The following is an 18463-nucleotide window of genomic DNA, read 5'->3' as shown; positions in this document are numbered from 1 at the left end:
ATCTATCTCTCTATCTATCTATCATCACTTTGTACAATGATCATATTCTCGTCACAAAACACTATCTTTAATATACTAAGTTCGAGCTATGCATGTGTGTATGAATGCACACGCGTATGTATGTATGTATGTGTGTATGTTTGTATGTATGTATGGATGGATGTATATACGTGTGTGTGTCTGTGTGTCTTGTGTGGTGTGTGTGTATTTACGCGCATGTATTTATTTATTTATTCATACACAGACACAAGAACACACTGATGTCAATCAAACACGACCAAACACATACGCTAACACAGCAACACGAATACACATACAGGCTATCGTACACTAACCCACACATTCATTTATTATTTTATGAAAACGTTTCAGAAAATTTTTTTACAATGCAATTACTGAAATATCGTTTTCTTTTTTTCTTCTTTTCTTCCTTTTTTTTTCTTTTTTCCTTTTTTTTTTTGAAGTGGGTTTAATTTTTACAGTGATATTAAATTTTCGGAAAGACAGCAAAAAAATTAATGACAAAGAAACAAATGATGAAAATATGTGAAATCAAATCGTTGAATAACGAAATCTAACCATCGTTCATTTTTTAACATAGTATGTGTGAGTATATACATAGATATGTATAGATACGTAATTGCATGTACAAATGACAATTTTATATGTGCATATATATATATATATATATATATATATATATATATATATATACATACATACATACATACATACACACACACACACACGTAGGAGTGGTTATGTGATACAAAGCTTGCTTCCCAACCACATGGTTCCGGGTTCAGTCCCACTGCGTGACAACTTGGGCAGATGTCTTCTGTTATGCCTCGAGCCAACCGAAGCCTTGTGAGGGATTAGTAAACGGAAACTGAAAAAGCCCGTCGTGTATATATATATATATATATATATATTATATATATATATTGATAAAACGGTAAGATAACAAAAGAAGAAAGAGACCTCAATATTATGTAAATAGAGGAAATTTATCTATACAATATGTTACATTACTCGGTAGTCAAGATAAAACTCTGAGTTTCAGATGCCGAAGTGGAAATCCACAACACCATCTCTTCGGTTATCTGGCTATTTGAAAACGTTATGAAAAAATACCGTTAAATAAAGGGAAATTACTCTGTTATAACTCTGCTTGCCTGCGTACTTATACATCGCTCGCATTTTTTTTCGTCATAAAAATTATAAAAAATACATAAAAAATATATAAAAATATATAAATTCTTCTTGGGACATAACATAGAAAGCATGTTCTATCTGTTTTCTTTAGGGGACCAAAAACGTAACAGAAACTTAGTCACATGTGGGCATGATCCGAAAAGCTCTGTCCTTGTATTTAGACATGTGGTAGGGTCTAAGCTGCTTTTCCAGATAAGCCATCTCTCCATGTCGCATAGACCGCACCTTCCGCTGCCGTTAGTATAGGGCTTACATCTGGCCAAAATCTTCCATTGTATGTTATAATCGACACCATCTCTTAAAGACCAAATATGATTAGACAATTGTGTCGCTTTTCTTTTGTTCCAGTGCCTAAAGCTCAAAGTGTGGTTATTGAACCTGGCCTTGAAATTACCCACTGTAAGGCCCACGTATTTCTTCGTCGAAACGGTGTCTTTAGTGGTTATAGAGTTTACGGTAGCTTCATATATGATGGTCTTGGACATGCAAGCTCCATTTAGCGGGCACAATTCTTTATTCCTGCATAACAGCTGTTTTCTTCTTGTGTTTTTTGTATGTTATGTTTGATTATGTTTTTAAAATTGGTAGTTGAACTAAAACTAATTTTTAATTGTGTCTATTGAAGAGTTTCCTATAAGTATGGTTAACTGGAAAATGTCTATCTATCAGTGCTAGGAAATATTTACCTATATTGAAGGCCACCTCGGGTGAGTAAGGGGGCGTAAACCAGATGACCTTCCTATTTCTATTATTCCTTTTCTTTACTGTTGGGCTAGTGATAGGTGTATATTTATTTTATCGCTAAAACCACTATCTTTTAAGCCTTATTATAAACTGGGGCAACGCTATTGAAGATGTCCTCATCAGATGAGAGGCTAGAAATCCTCTTACTAATATTTTTAACTAAATTTTTGAATACTATAGGGGGATGGCATGAACCTACATTAATATAACTTAGTCTATCATTGGGCTTCCTATAAGGCTTATAAATATTCTTATTAAGATCTAAGGAAACGTCTAAGAAATTGACAACCGTCAAGTTAGTTCTATAGTTATACTAAGTCCGAAGTGCTTCATTAACTGGATAATATCCTTCCTAAAACGATCTTGTGCTGGTCCATTTGTATTAGCTGTTAAGGCGAGGGCATCATCTTTGTAGATGGCGAAATGTACGTTAGGGAATGTCTTACCTAAGGTATCTAGGAGAAAAGTCCAATTAGATCACAGATGCCTGCCCCATCATATGAACCCATGCTCACATCGAAAGCGCCCTCTGTGTCGGTGTTTTTTACCCACTTTGCGTCCTCACTGAAAAGTAAGGTCTTTCTAGCATGGAAGATTATTTCCTTATCATTGGTACTAATTTCTATGAAGTCACTAGCGAAGATGAGGGCTTTATCTAGCAGTTCTTTAGAGATAGAGGCATAAAAATCAACAATATCGATTGTGTAAACCTCGCTTTTTTCTTATTAATAGCTTTAAACCAGTCTACGACTTCTATACTATTGGACCATTGTACTAGCCTAGTATCGGTCTTAATTTTCGTATTTATTTTATCTAAAATTCTTTGCTAATAATCCCAAGTTCTGACTTGGCTGGGTTGATAAGCCTACATTTAGGGTTGGAAAGGAAGTTTTCTTTATGATCTTTAATAGTAATAAAGGCCTCTTTTTGGGGAAGGGCTTCTATTTTTTTATCTAATTTAAGTTTAGCGGCGATGACGCTAGCTTCTTTATTGATTTCGTTATATGTCTGTGCCCTAGCCTTAGTATAATTATTAATGATACTGTTGTGTAAGAGTATGTATAAGTACGCAGGCAAGCAGAGTTATAACAGAGTAATTTCCCTTTATTTAACGGTATTTTTTCATAACGTTTTCAAATAGCCAGATAACCGAAGAGATGGTGTTGTGGATTTCCACTTCGGCATCTGAAACTCAGAGTTTTATCTTGACTACCGAGTAATGTAACATATTGTATAGATATATAGATATATATATATACTTTATTTTAAGCAGCAGAAAATTCAACAAAATCTGTTACTCTGAGTTTCTCGTTGCCGTTCATCAGACAGTTTTTGCTCTGTCTGATGAACGGCAACGAGAAACTCAGAGTAACAGATTTTGTTGAATTTTCTGCTGCTTAAAATAAAGCATATTACTCTACCACTGGTATTTGAGTACTCTTTTTTCCACCTTGTTTCACATTTATGTGTTTACTCCGGTATATATATATATATATAAATCAATAAATGGTGGGGTTGTGTTGAGAGAGAGAGAGAGAGATAAGTTTCTTCATTGGCCACACAGGGCTGCACACGTAAACAAACCAGCAACGGTTTCCAAGCGGTGTTGGGGAGTCAAACACAGACACACAAACACACACACACACATATATATACGACGGGCTTCTTTCAGTTTTCGTATACCAAATCCACTCAAAGGCTTTGGTCGGCCCGAGGCTATAGTAGAAGACACTTGCCCAAGGTGCCACGCAGTGGGACTGAATGTGGTTGGTAAGCAAGCTACTTACCACATATATATATATATGTATTTGTATACACACACACGCACACATACAAGGAAACAGAGAAACAAATAGAAATAGACAAACAGTAGATTCCCGCCTGAGCTGAAACTATTATTTAACGTGAACTTTCCTATACCGTAAACAAAATCGTTACTTTCACAAAAGTATTGGAATCTCTCTTTGAAAATAGTTGTAGCTAGTATAATATAATAAGTGTTCTTTATACAGATATGTGTGTGTGTATGTTTATATGTACATCATTTGTTTTCAATAAATGCATGTTCTCTATTACATGTATTAAGTGTATACTATCTCTCGATAGTAAACTAACATTTGCACACGTACATTCGTATGATACATACTACACATTAATTCCTTTCGGTTAAGTATCAACCCCCAAATGTGTACAATCGTAAGTAGTTTGGCGCCAACTTACAGACACTTTACGTTAACACGAAAAGAGAAGTCACACAAATTGGCAGATATTTTCAGATTGAAGTTGAACTTTTAGCATCCACTTCCAACAATCAAACATAAATACATACATGCTTACACACACACACACATACACACACACACAGACACACACACACACACACACACACACACACATGGTATGTATAGATATTACATTTATCAGTACATACTCACATGTGCGATAATGCGTTAATAACACTTATGGTCATTGTATTTTCGTACACGATAAGAATAGTCACCAGAAAGGGTAATGGGTTTCTGAAGAGCAATATTAACTGTAAAGGTACGAGTATGTTGGTGGGCCTCCTTGTCATCTCTACACTTCATTTCAACGCGCCACCTACATCAATTACTTCTCTTCAACTTTGATTTCTTACGATATGAACATTTTTTTGTACATATGGTATATATATATATATATATACAGGGTGTCCCCCCAAAATGCATACTCACTTTAAATAATTGTAAAGTTGGTGTTTATTAAAATACATTCCATTTTCAAAATTTAATAGAATCTATAGACATTATTTTATTGTTTTGTCAACGCCTGTTTTCAAACTGACGTCCGTTCTGGTCCAGGCACTGCTGACAATGTAAAGCAATGGAATCGCAAACATCACGAAACAAGTTGTTTGATATTTGTGTGCATTCTCGTTCAATGGTTAAACTCAAATTAGCGACCGTTGCAGGTTTCATAGCATATACTTTATCTTTTAGGTATTCCTATAAAAAAAGTTCAAGTGGTGTGAGGTCTGGTGAACGTGTAGGTTATTCAACGAAACTCCTTCGTCCAATCCATCTGTTTAGAAAGATCTCATCAAGGAAGGATCTAACATCGTGATGACAGTGTTGGGGTGCCCCATCTTGCTGAAAATAAAACTCTCCATCTTCAAAGTCTTCTCTAATGCTTGGCATGACAGACTGTTGCAGCAAGTAAACGGGTCCAGTCACAGTAGCGTCAAAAAAGAATGGTCCAGTTAACCCACTTGATGATAAGCCACACCCCACTGTGATTCCTGGTAAATTAACACGGTGGTTCACCATAACAAGCGGATTTTCAGGTCCCCAGTAGGTACAATTGTGGTAGTTAATTGATCCATTTAATTTGAATGTGGCCTCATCACTCCGCACAATCTTTGTTGGAAAGTGTGCATCTTCTACACGTCGTGCCAAGTACCACTCGCAATACTGCACTCTTCGGTCTGGATCATCATCATTAATAGCATGGACTAATCTTGGAACGTAACTTTTCCATTGACAACGCTTCAAAATTCTTTGGACAGACGATTTTGAAATATCTACCTAACAAGTCGCTTGCCGCAGATTTTCTTGGACTTTGGTGATTCGTTTCCAACACTCCTTCTTGCTTTGTGGGGGTTGTTGATGTTCGGGGTCTTCCGAAACACTTCTCGTGGACATACTAAACAGTTCCATCAGCTTCAAACTTATCACTAGTTCGAGTGATGGTAAGTTGGTGGATCTGTTTGAGACTCCCTTTTAAACCGTCTTTGCACTTCAATTGCGTTTTCACTCTTCCTGTACTAGGCTTACAAAGAATAAGTCCTGGGGTTGATTTGTTCGACTAAAGGCGGTGCTCCAGCATGGCTGCAGTCAAATGACTGAAACAAGTACAAGAATGTATATATATATATATATATATATATATATATATATATATATATATATTATATATATATATATATATATATATATATATATATATATATAAACAAAAATTCTTATAATTATGAGTATAATTATAATTAGGGTTCAGCAAAAAATTTGCTTCACCACATACCGTAATTTAGAAATACCAGCCAAAACTAGCTATTTCTCCACCATAAGATAATCTCCCAGGCAACGATACTCAACAACTCATATAAGCAAAGAGAAAAAAATTAAGGAATTCACTCGGTTTAGATTAACTGTGGACGCGTTTCGGAGTTAGATAGATATGAAAAATGCAAAAACCACATTTCCACAGTTAATCGAAACCGAATGAATTCCTTATTTTTACCTCTTTGCTTACATGAGTTGTTGAGTATCGTTGTCTGGGAGATTTTCTTATGCAAGAGAAATAGCTAGTTTTGGCTGCTATTTTTAAATTTCGGTATGTGGTGAAGCAAATTTTTTGCTGAATCCTAATTATAATTATACTCATAATTATAAGAATTTTTGTTTAAGCTTACCGATAATGGTTGTTTTAACATACCGAACTACTTGGAAAATTATTAATTAATTAATTTATTAATTTTAACCTTTGATAATACACACACACATATATATATGATGACAAAATTTTATACGCCATTCTATATGTTATGATATGATAGGTTAACATGTTTTGATATGTGATATATGAACGATTGTTTTTATGATAAGACATTTGTCTATGATATATGACAGAATTTACATATATGACATGACGCGCAAAAATGGTTTGAATATGAAATATAAAGAGTTTTAGATAGTCTTAGATGATATGACAATTATAGGATATATTATATGACAATAATACAATATAATATGATATGATATATAACACCAGCAAAAGTTTATATAAGATATGAATAACAGTTTATGATATGACAGAACTGATTTATATGACATCAAAAACAATTTTGCCTGATAAAATGACGGACAGTTTATGACAGAATATTCTCTTATTGGTCTCAGTCATTAGACGCAGATCATGACGGATTATCGGCGTCAAGGATTTTACTCGATGATATCGAATCTAGTACTATGTCTGGAACGTGATTTATGGGGAGGTAACCCTGGCCGTCAAAAGACGTAACAAAATATAGAAGGGCATCTGATGACATCTGCGTATTGATTCTAGCATTCTTCATCTATCTATCTATCTATCTATCTATTTATCTATCTATCTATCTATCTATCTATCTATCTATCTATCTATCTATCTATCTATCTTATCCTTTTTCTTTGACTGTCTGTATGTAAGGGATTCCATGCAATTTCCATCTACCAAATAAACGTACAGTGCTTTGTTCGACTGGAAGATTATGTAGAAAACACTAGTCCAATGTGTTCTAACTTTTTAATCTCATAATCATACTTGCGACATGGATAACAGTTTCATATATGTAATAACATTTTTTGTGTTATTTGATAAGATATGGAATTCGGCTACATACAAAATGATGTAAACAGCAAAAATGTAATATGATGAAAAGTTCCAGCCAAACACTGCAGTTGATTTAATATTCCTATAAATCATCCTAGATGCGAATGGAATTTTAATAGGATAAGAAAAAAAAAGAACATGAAGAAGGCAGTGACATCTCCACTTCTTCCTCTCCTTATTCCTTCATCCATTTCTCCCCCACCAATATAAAGTCAATTAAATCGTCTACAGTATTTGAGTGATACTTTTCAACGATAGCAACTTCAAATAAGCATGTACACTGTTAAATCACTTAGGAAATGCAAGATTATCACTCATAAATCAGAAAAGAGGATTTACTAAATTTATAATTGCTGTTGCTGTTGTTGTTTAGTCCCTGTTCAATCCTGGTTGAGCAGACAGATCATTGAGGAATGTTCTCTCGACTTATCAAGTAATACAATCTTCTATGTCATGCTCTGTTTTAAGACGATAGAACGTAATTTGAGGGATATGTTCTTGCTATTGTAAGCGTGTCGGTTCACAACGAAGAGATTCTCATTGGATTGAAACTAAAGGTAAAGTTACCTTCTCGAGTCATACAGACTCATAAGGACTGATCTTCCGTTTTCCAAGGCGTATAAATTCCCCACCTGGAAGGGACGCCGGTCCGTCACAAGATTACTCATTTTTGCCAGCTGAGCGGGCTGGAGCATCATACAATGAAGTGCTTTGCTCAAGAACTCAACGAGTCGCCTGGTCTAGGAATCGAAACCACAATCTTACGATCATGATTCCAATAACCTAACCACTAAGCCACGCGCTTCAACTTTGGACTGAAGAACTATAAGCTGTAAGAAACGTTAAGAATACAAGATGAAATGTTTTTTTTCTTTCCAATATGTTCTTCCTTTACGTTTGATTTTCAAACCCTTACAAAGACGGCTTCTGAGGACGCTAAATTTTGTGCCAGAAAGTGATTGCAGTAGATTCGAGGTAGAGACAGAGGCTGGGACATTGGCATGGACTCGGTATAAAGAAAAAACGAATGAAGAGTGGGGAAAGAGCTAAAATGATTCTGTAAAAAAATGTCGAACCAGTGAGAGAACCTGTAAATGGTCGTTCGACATAGTAAGAACAATAACCAAATTCCGCTCAAATCTATCGCTCACTGTGCGCATACATTCTTACACACATACATACGTAGTTACATCTGCACATAGCACATATGCATGATATATCTGCATGTCTATCTATTTATCGTTTTAATTAATGTCAGTCCTTACTAGACTGCTAAAGCATTAATTCGCCACCTCGCCACCACATCTCTTCCCTTGTTCACTGTTGCGAAGATTCACGTTATATATATATATATATATATGTATATATATATATGTATGTATGTATATATATGAACACGGAGAGAGAAAATGGGAGAGACAGAAGCAGGCAGAGTAGTATGCGAAAGATTTCGAGATAAAGAATGGTAATAAAGAAGAGACACACCCCATACACACACAGCGCGCGTACGAGAGAGAGAGAGAGAGAGAGAGTGAGAGAGAGAGAGAGAGAGAGAGAGGAAGCGATAATGAGGGAGAAGGCAAGAAAGAGAGATAAGCAAAGAGAAAAAGTATGTGTGGGTGTGTGTGAGAGAGCGTGTGTATGCTCGTTTGTATGAATGTATTTATGTATGTAAACTAATAAGATAAAAGGATTATGAAAGAAATTAGTTTTTTTCTCCCTCGTCTGAAGAAAAGAAAAAAATCTGTCCAAAAGCGACAACAGGGTGTCGCTGGCGTCGGTAGTGGAGGTGCTAGTGATGACAGCCATGTTGGCTGCATATTTGCTGATGGTGGCATTATAGAGGGAAGGATTAACGGGTGTCCACATGTCACAAGAAACCGTTTTTTTTTGTTTATATTTTTATGTATTTCGAAACAGTTAATTCTTTTTTCTTGTGGCGAATTTTCAACTTTATTAGAAATGAAATCCATCCGAAATCCAATTCTGACTAGTGTCTAAAAATCTGATATAATTTCCCAGAAGGGTGTTTCTTTGTTACTAAAGCTAGAAAGAAGGTGGGGAAAAAATGAAAAGAAAAAATTTGAAATGTTCTCTCATAACCAAATTAATAAGCTCTAGACGCGCGCGCGCGCACACACACATACATACATATATACAAGCATGTATGCTTGTATGGGGATTTATGGATGTAGATATATGTATATAATTTTGGTTTGTATTTTGTTGGCATGTCGAGTATTAACAGGAACCGAAATGAGGTGGTTTTACGAGTATGATTATGCAATATATGCTTAAATAAAGTAATGCGTTATCTCTCTCTCTCTCTCCCTCTGCCTCGTTCTCTCTCTCTCTCTCTCTCACTCTCTCTCACACACACACACACATATATAGATATAAAGGGAGATAGTGGGGAGATAGATAGATAAGTAGATAGATAGATAGATAGATAGATAGATAGATAGATAGATAGATAGATAGATAGATAGACTGTTAATGTTTAACTCATAATTATGAGTCCATATGTGAATTTTTATTTTTGGTCTATTTTTTTTTTAAAACTGAGATTACTTATCTAACGGCAAAGCTGAAGACATTTCTTTTCAAGTAAATTAAAACAAAGCTTATATTTCCTTCTGCCCACATTTGCCCAATTTTCGGTGAGAAAATATATGAATATATAAAAAGATTTGTACTTATATATTTATGTACACATACACATATAAATATATACATGTGTATGTATGTATGTATGTATGTATGTATGTATGTATGTATGTATGTATGTATATATAATATATATATATATATATATATATATATATATACATATAAACATATGTAAATACAAATATAAACACATCCTTACACACTCACACTCACAGACAAGTACACATACATATATGTATACTTATATGTTTTATGCAAAGGCGAACCTGGGATTAACATTCAAGTGTCAAGTCTCGTAAAACCGACAGTCTTAACTTGATCGGCGGTGAATTCAGATACTCAATAAAATTATCAGTACATACATCTGCGTGTTGCGTTCTCTGTTTAAGCCATTTCCAACCCCATAGGGTCATGGCAATGCAGGTGGGGAACGATTATATGAACAAGAAGAGGGATTGAATTTGTATCTGAAAATCAATTTTTAATCCAGGTATATTATGTTTAAAAAAATACCTCCTTTAAAATTTTGGAGAGAATAGAACTTCTAGTTTGATACACAATAACAAAGTTTAATCATCGTCACTTCTATTTACAGTGACGGATCTACCATAGAACTAATGAAGCTTAAGCTTCAGGACCCCTAGTCCCGGAAGGGCCCCTCTGAAGCAACTTAAATTTTTCATGGTCATTTTTTTTTTGTTTTTGTATTTTGCCATGAAGATTGCTGTTATCAGTCTTAGTGGACGTCTAGACACGTAGTGTCTCGCTACAAGTTGTTTACCTGCTTTTTCTTCAGGTGTGGAGTAGCATAAAAAATAAAAGTACAAACGACTCGCAGATAATTCGCTTTACTTGAATTATTTTGGAAACTTCGGCCATGCCTCTTCCATTGTCAAATATGTCTACTACTACATCGGCACTGTAGAGATATGAATTCTTATTTTCACACCATTATTTAATGACCAATGAAAGGGTTTGCCACCTAATTTTGGACACAATCTGTTCAGTAACAAAGCAGTTTTTCTAAAAAAAAATTGTTTCAATATCACCTTGTGCAAAATGTATTCATAGAATACAGTGACCTGGAAAACTGGCCCGTAATATTGATAGTAATTTCATACTAAACCGTTTAATGCAAGTCATCAATTTGTTTCAAAATAAAAAAAACCCAGATAATGCATATATTGAATCCAACAAGATTTAGTAACAGCAACATCGAAGTTTCTCAAACAAGTACTTTGAAAAAAAGATTGAAAAACGGTCAGACTCTGATGAGATCCTGGTTTGTTTACTCAAAGAGCAAACTCTTTTCTAAATACTAAATATCACTTACAACGGGTGGGTTTTCTGATTGGGTGAATATACTCAGAACTCTAGAAAATCATGAAGACAGCATGAAACATAATAGGGCGATGTTGAGCTGGCCAACAAGAAAAGCAGATAAAAACACTGTGGATCAGCAACTTGAGGAACAGTTGAGAAAAATCATGCAGTACTATATTGAAGTACTAAACGAGTTGTAGTAGTTATAAAGTTTTTAAGTGAAAAAGGTTTAGCATTTAGAGGTCATGAGAAAAAATGGGGTTCCCCAAACTATAGAAATTTCATGGGGGCCTTTGAGCTTACTGTGGTGTTTAACCTATTTTTACATAGACATTTAGAGAAATGAGAAAGTAAATATTATTTACCTATGAAGAATTGATAGAAATCATGGGAAAACACATGAATCAAATACTACTACAATTATTGTTGACTCTACACCTGTCATGACACATGTTGACCAGCTGGTAATTGTGGTTCGATACTGTTATAATGGAAAACCCCGTGAGTGATTTTTAGTATTTTTGCCAATAGAAAATATGCATCCACGACCTTGTTCAACAAAATAACAATTTCTGGGGGAGCATAAGCTTTCACTTGAAAATATCCGTTGTCAGTCATACAATAATGCTTCCAACATGAAGGGCTCAGAGAAAGGGCTGCAAGTACGTCTTAAAAACATTAACAGTTATGAAGACTATGTACCATGTGCAAGCCATTCACTCAACCCTGTTTGGTAAAAGGCAATGTCTACCGTGCCTGAGGTTGTTGACTGTTTTGGCATCTTGCAGCAGCTGTATGTTTTCTTTTCTGAATCTCCTCGAAGATGGGGGATTTTGAACACACAGGGCAATCTAGCCTTTTCTCTAAAGAGCTAGTTAGCTAGCTAGCTAGCTAGATAGATACATACATAATCTCAGGCATCGATGAGTTCCCTTTGCATCAATAAGGTTTCGAGCTTAGTCCCGTGGAACTCCATTTTGAGCAAAGGTCTCACAGCTTGGCTCCAGACTAGTTAATATCGTGCGAATTTTGTAGACAGTCATATGTATGTGTGTATGTGTATATCTATCTATCTATCTATCTATCTATCTATCTATCTATCTATCTATCTATCTATCTATCTATCTATCTATCTATCTATCTATCTGTCTATCTATCTATCTATATATATATATATATATTCATGATTTCATATGTATATGTACGTAAAGGCATACATACATACATACATACATACATACATATATACGTACATATATACATACATATATACATACATACTTACATACATACGTATATATACATACATATACGGGTTGGACAAAATAATGGAAACACCTAGTATCATAGCATCATAATTTTGAAATATCTATTTAACCGCTAAAACCTGTTTATTTTTATGTTTTTTGATTTATTATTAGTGTTGCTTAATATGTTTTGCTAAAATTGCTGTTTCTTTTCAGATATCATCAGTAAAAGGTAATTAAAATTCATTAAAATGACAGATCTATCGGACTTTCAAAAAGGTCAAATTGTTGGTGCTCGTATGGCAGGCACTAGCGTAACGAAAATAACCTAAATATTTAGTGTATCAAGAAGTATTGTCTAGTACAAATATCTTTTCTATTATTTGTCAAAGGTTTTCGTCCAATACTTACATGTGTTTTCTTCCTCTTTGACGTATATTTTGTTTTCATTTTATCGTAAAAACAACCTTGTTTTATTTAATTTTATTATAAGTAAGCCTATACGTTTTTCATATTCTTTTCCTAGTGACTAATCTTAACCAAATATCCTTTCCTGTATTTTTGTTTTATTCTTACCAAAACTCCATTTTGTAGTTTTTGCCTCGATGTTGCTGTCTGTTGTCTTACAATCACATTCAATGTCGTTAATTACTAAGGAACATAGTTCTGTCTCAGATATCGAAACCTATTTTTCCTTAGACAGCTGATGAGGGCTCAATTTGCGTTTGTTGCTTCAGTTGTAACGTTTGTCATGTATTATCATGTGTACCTCATGCATACTTGCTTGTGTATTTGTATACTATGAGTGCGCGTGTGTATGTGCAAACCTATACATATAGAACATACATATACACATACACATTTATACACAATGTGCATGTATATATATATTATATATATATATAATAGTTATCGCCATACTAATATGGCATTCTTATAAAAATAAGAAAAAAGCTGTCCGCTTATTAGCTCCATGAGGCCATCGCCTTAAGTTAGCTATTTGATACACAAACTGTATCCATATAACCTTCGAACAAGGGAGGTCAGTCGCTCCACACTACTTGACCGGCAGCTACAGACGCGTTTCGGGTATTGCCCTTTCAATGCAGCGTTATATGGATACAGTTTGTGTATCAAATAGCTAACTTAAGGCGATGGCCCATGGAGCTAATAAGCGGACAGCTTTTTTCTTATTTTTATAAGAATGCCATATTAGTATGGCGATAACTATATTTTCCGGGAACGCTGCCGCTGTTCTCTTTTAGAGAGACTTAGTTATTTTAATATTTCTATTATTGAAAACAAGTGGATGTATTCCACCGAAACTAGGTAAATAAAACCATCGAACAGAGATTGTCGGAAGCGACACCTACTGGCTGGCTACGCTGCATTGAAAAGGGGCAATACCCCGAAACGCGTCTGTAGCTGCCGTCAAGTAGTGTGGAGCGACTGACCTCCTTGTTCGAAGGTTATATGGATACAGTTGTGTGTATCAAATAGCTAACTTAAGGCGATGGCCTCATGGAGCTAATAAGCGGACAGCTTTTTTCTTATTTTTTTTCTTATTTTTATAAGAATGCCATATTAGTATGGCGATAACTATTATTTTCCGGGAACGCTGCCGCTGTTCTCTTTTAGAGAGACTTAGTTATTTTAATATTTCTATTATATATATATATATACATTCATGTACACGCCTAAATAAATGTATATATGCTTATATATTTGTATATAACTAATGATATTCTCCACAAAATAGATAATACAACGGAAAATTATATATAATAAAAATAAAATAAAAATATCTAAAGAATGATAAACACAAAATTAATAAAATGCGACTATATATAGGATAAGATTAGGTATCTAGTGTCATAAAATATTTTATAGACATCGTATATTGGGATCATGTGTGATGTATAACTTATCACACTTACTCATCCAACAACAGCACGTCCTCATTGTTATTGCTCATGATATTTCTAAATATCTAATGTACATTCATAAACACCCGCGTATATATATGGACACACATACGTGCGTAGGCTTAAGTATATATATATATACACACACCCACACACACACATATATATATATATAATATATATATATATATATATACAAACAACGCCATACGCACAAACACACACCCCCCAAACACACACATGCATCTTATTTTAGAAGAGAGAGTAATTTCAGCTAAAATTATATGTCCAGGCACATAAACACTTCCTAAATGGATTTCACTTTTTATCTATCTATCTATCTATCTATCTATCTATCTATCTATCTATCTATCTATCTATCTCCCTATCTTTATACACACCACACAGCACAGTATATATAATATATTTATATTCTGCCTATTTCTCTCTGTCTCTGTGTCTCTTTCTGAATAAGTGCATACATACTGCATACATGCATATATGGTGTGTCTATATATATATATAATATATATATATATATAATATATATATATTATATATATATATACACAAATATGTATATGTATAGACACATATATATGTATATATACACACACATATACATATACATATAGATATACAGATACATATGTATGCGAATACCTACGTACACACGCACATATATACATATATATATATGTATATATGATAATGTATATATATATATATATGCATCTATATCGATGTATATATGTATGGATATATGTCAATGCATATTCCTATATTATAATTATATACAAGTAGGTATACATCGCAGATCTCTCTATCAGTTTGTGTATAAGAATAAATCTGTTTCGTGTCCATATGAAGATTCTTCGTTTATATTATATAACTAAGCATATAATTATACACATCGGATCTTACTGCCGAGCTCTTTGATGCTATGCTATGCAATAAATAAATCAGTTCTTTATTTTTTCTCCTTTTTCTCTATTTCTTTTCCTCTTTCTTTTTTCACTTATACGAATGTTTCTAGCTTTCCTTGGCCGAATATTTCTTCAACATCTTAAATTAGCCTTTTACGATGTCAGTTCTTGTAGTTCTTTGTCAGATTCCAAATAAAATTCTTTAACGTTATTGAAATTTGTTTTGTGTGATGTCGAAATTACGTTTGTATTTCAGACATGTTTAGTTCTATTAAATCTTAATTGATGTCAACCGAAGACTTCGCCTAGAAAAGTTTTAAAATCACGAAGCAAAGAACTTTTTAACTTTCTTTTCCTTCCTTTCTTTTTTTAATGATTGGTTTCAATCAATAAAGTTTGGTCATGTGAGGGCATATCTTTCAAGAGTTTTATTTGATTATATCGAACCCCCAGCAACTTGTTTTGTAAGATAATAGTGCTCAGTGATCTTTCACGAAAAGGAAGACTACTTACACGGATTCATGGAGAGAGACGTACGTACATACATACATACATGCATACATTCATACATACATGTTTATATCAACGCATACATATACGCATGTAGACACACACATTCTGCTGTGCATACGTGTGTGTGTAAAGGTGCTTAATATATATATACAGTGAGAAAGAGAGAGTGAGAGAGAGAGAGAAACGGAGAGGGAGGTACATATATAGATACATACTCACATGCATAACATGTTTCTCATACTCTGTTGGAAACCCAGTCAATACGATATATGCTATCTTTATATAGTACGTTAGCGCTAGTATGCATGTCTAAATATATATATATATATATATATATATGGACACATACTGCAGTAATCTCTGTTTTTGAAGTCAAATATTTAAGCATGTCCAAGCTTGTATAAATATCTGTTTGTTTATGCTATATATATTATAATATAAATAATATATAAATATATGCATACATACATATATGTACATACTTACATATATATGTATGTATATATATATATATGTGTGTGTGTATGTGTGTGTGTGTGTAATTATATTTGAACACGTAGCATATATTTCATAGTGGTGGTCTTTTTGATATCACAATAGTATGCTGTAGGAAGATATCTACTGTTCAGAGCTTGTTTGGTTAAGACCCATTTCGTGTGTCTAATCCAAGATTACGATGGATGAGTCACAAATTTCATATCTGTTAGCAACTTAAGAAGATTTCTTTTCCTCTTCACTACATTATAAGCGACAGATGCCAAATTGCAAAATCTTTTTGTAACTACAGCATCTTGGAATTCTGTGAACCGCACTTTTTTGTTTTTGTTTTTCTTCCTTTGGTTTTCTTTTAGGCTATCAGGAGTCTTTAATGAGTTACAAGTTTCCACTCCCAAATCATCAAAGCAGACTTTGTAATCGTAATTAAATAGTGGGGCAGAAAATTCCAACCCAGAAGGATTAGCAGAATATGTATAGATCAAAAGAATATTTTTTCGAATATGTAAGTGAAGTGTTCTCGTATACGATATCACTAGAAAATAAATTAACTTCAAAAAGAAAGAAACAATAAATAAGTAAAATAGACTCTAGGTCCATTATGAGGATTTTTAAACTTAGGTAGTGGGCCATACATTTAGGGTGAGGAGCATTGCCGTTTTAAGCAATATTTAACGAGTGGTACGTTATTTTATCGACCTAAACAGGTTGAAAATTAAAACGAATCTTGAAGGCATTTGAATTTTTAATGTAGACGGACATGGCTTGGCCTGTTCGCTAAACATTTTGCTTTCGCTGTCTCTAATAATGACTTTTATTATTGGTTTCAATTTTGGCGTAAGGCCAGTAAAATTACTGAGGGAAGGAGTAAGTCGATTACAGACCCCATGCTCAACATGTACTTATTTTATCGATCCCGAAAGGAAGAAAAGTAAAATCGACCTCAGTAGAATTTAAACATAGCGACGGACTAAGCATTTTGGCCGGCGTGCTAACGATTCTGCCAGCACGCCGTCTTAATATTGGTTTCAAATCTGGGTACACGGTCAGTGAAGGAGTAAGTCGATCACATCGACGACAGTGCTCAAATGTTACATATTTTATCGACTTCAAAAGGATGAAAGGCGAAGTAGAATTCGAAAGAATTTGAATTCGGAACTTAAAGACTGACGAAATGCCGCTAAACACTTTTGCTCGTCACGTTAACAATTCTGCCAGCTCACCGTCTTAACTACTTTTAATATTATCCTAAATTCATAAACATATAGAATGAATGTAGAAGATTTAACCTAATATCATTACTTGGATGATACTTCACTTTATGCTTTATCAACCCTGAAAGGGTGAGAAGTAAAGTCGATCTCGGAAGAATTTGAACTCGAAACATTAACGAGCTAATTAAATGTCACGATGCATTTTGTTCGACGCTATTCTATAACTCACTTTCTTCCCGAACAATAATTTCTAATAGGCACATAGCAGGCGGGCGCACACCAACCCAAATCCGCGCGCGCGCACGTAGAATTACTGTGGGTGGATATAACATATCAAATCTACTCCTGTGTCCCTGTTGATACCAACTCGCTTGAGACTGCTCTGGTTCTACTATACAAATGTTATGTTTTAAAGCAATCTAAATTAAAACTTTCCATTAAAATTTCTCGTTAATTTATGCTCCAAACATCATCTTCGTAATGTAGTTATTTTTCTATATTCTTCATTATTTTCAAAATTAATTGAAACAAAGGAAGTGTATTTCAACAGGAAGAAAACTGAAGTTAAAATAAATGTCAAATTTAAATGGCAAGAACTTTCTATCATTTTTATCTCTACAATGTTACTTAAACAATAGACTGGTGGCATTGTTAAAGCATTATCAATATAGTATTTGCTCCGACTCTTTGAATTCTCATTTAATTTTCTCATTGGTTTCAGAGGCATTGAAAAAAATATATAAAGTCATGGACGCAGATGAATTTTGAAGATGTATCAGTCT

The sequence above is a fragment of the Octopus sinensis genome, linkage group LG4 (assembly GCF_006345805.1).
Source record: "Octopus sinensis linkage group LG4, ASM634580v1, whole genome shotgun sequence".
NCBI classification, from domain to species: domain Eukaryota; kingdom Metazoa; phylum Mollusca; class Cephalopoda; order Octopoda; family Octopodidae; genus Octopus; species Octopus sinensis.
This window is presented reverse-complemented; position numbering follows the sequence as displayed.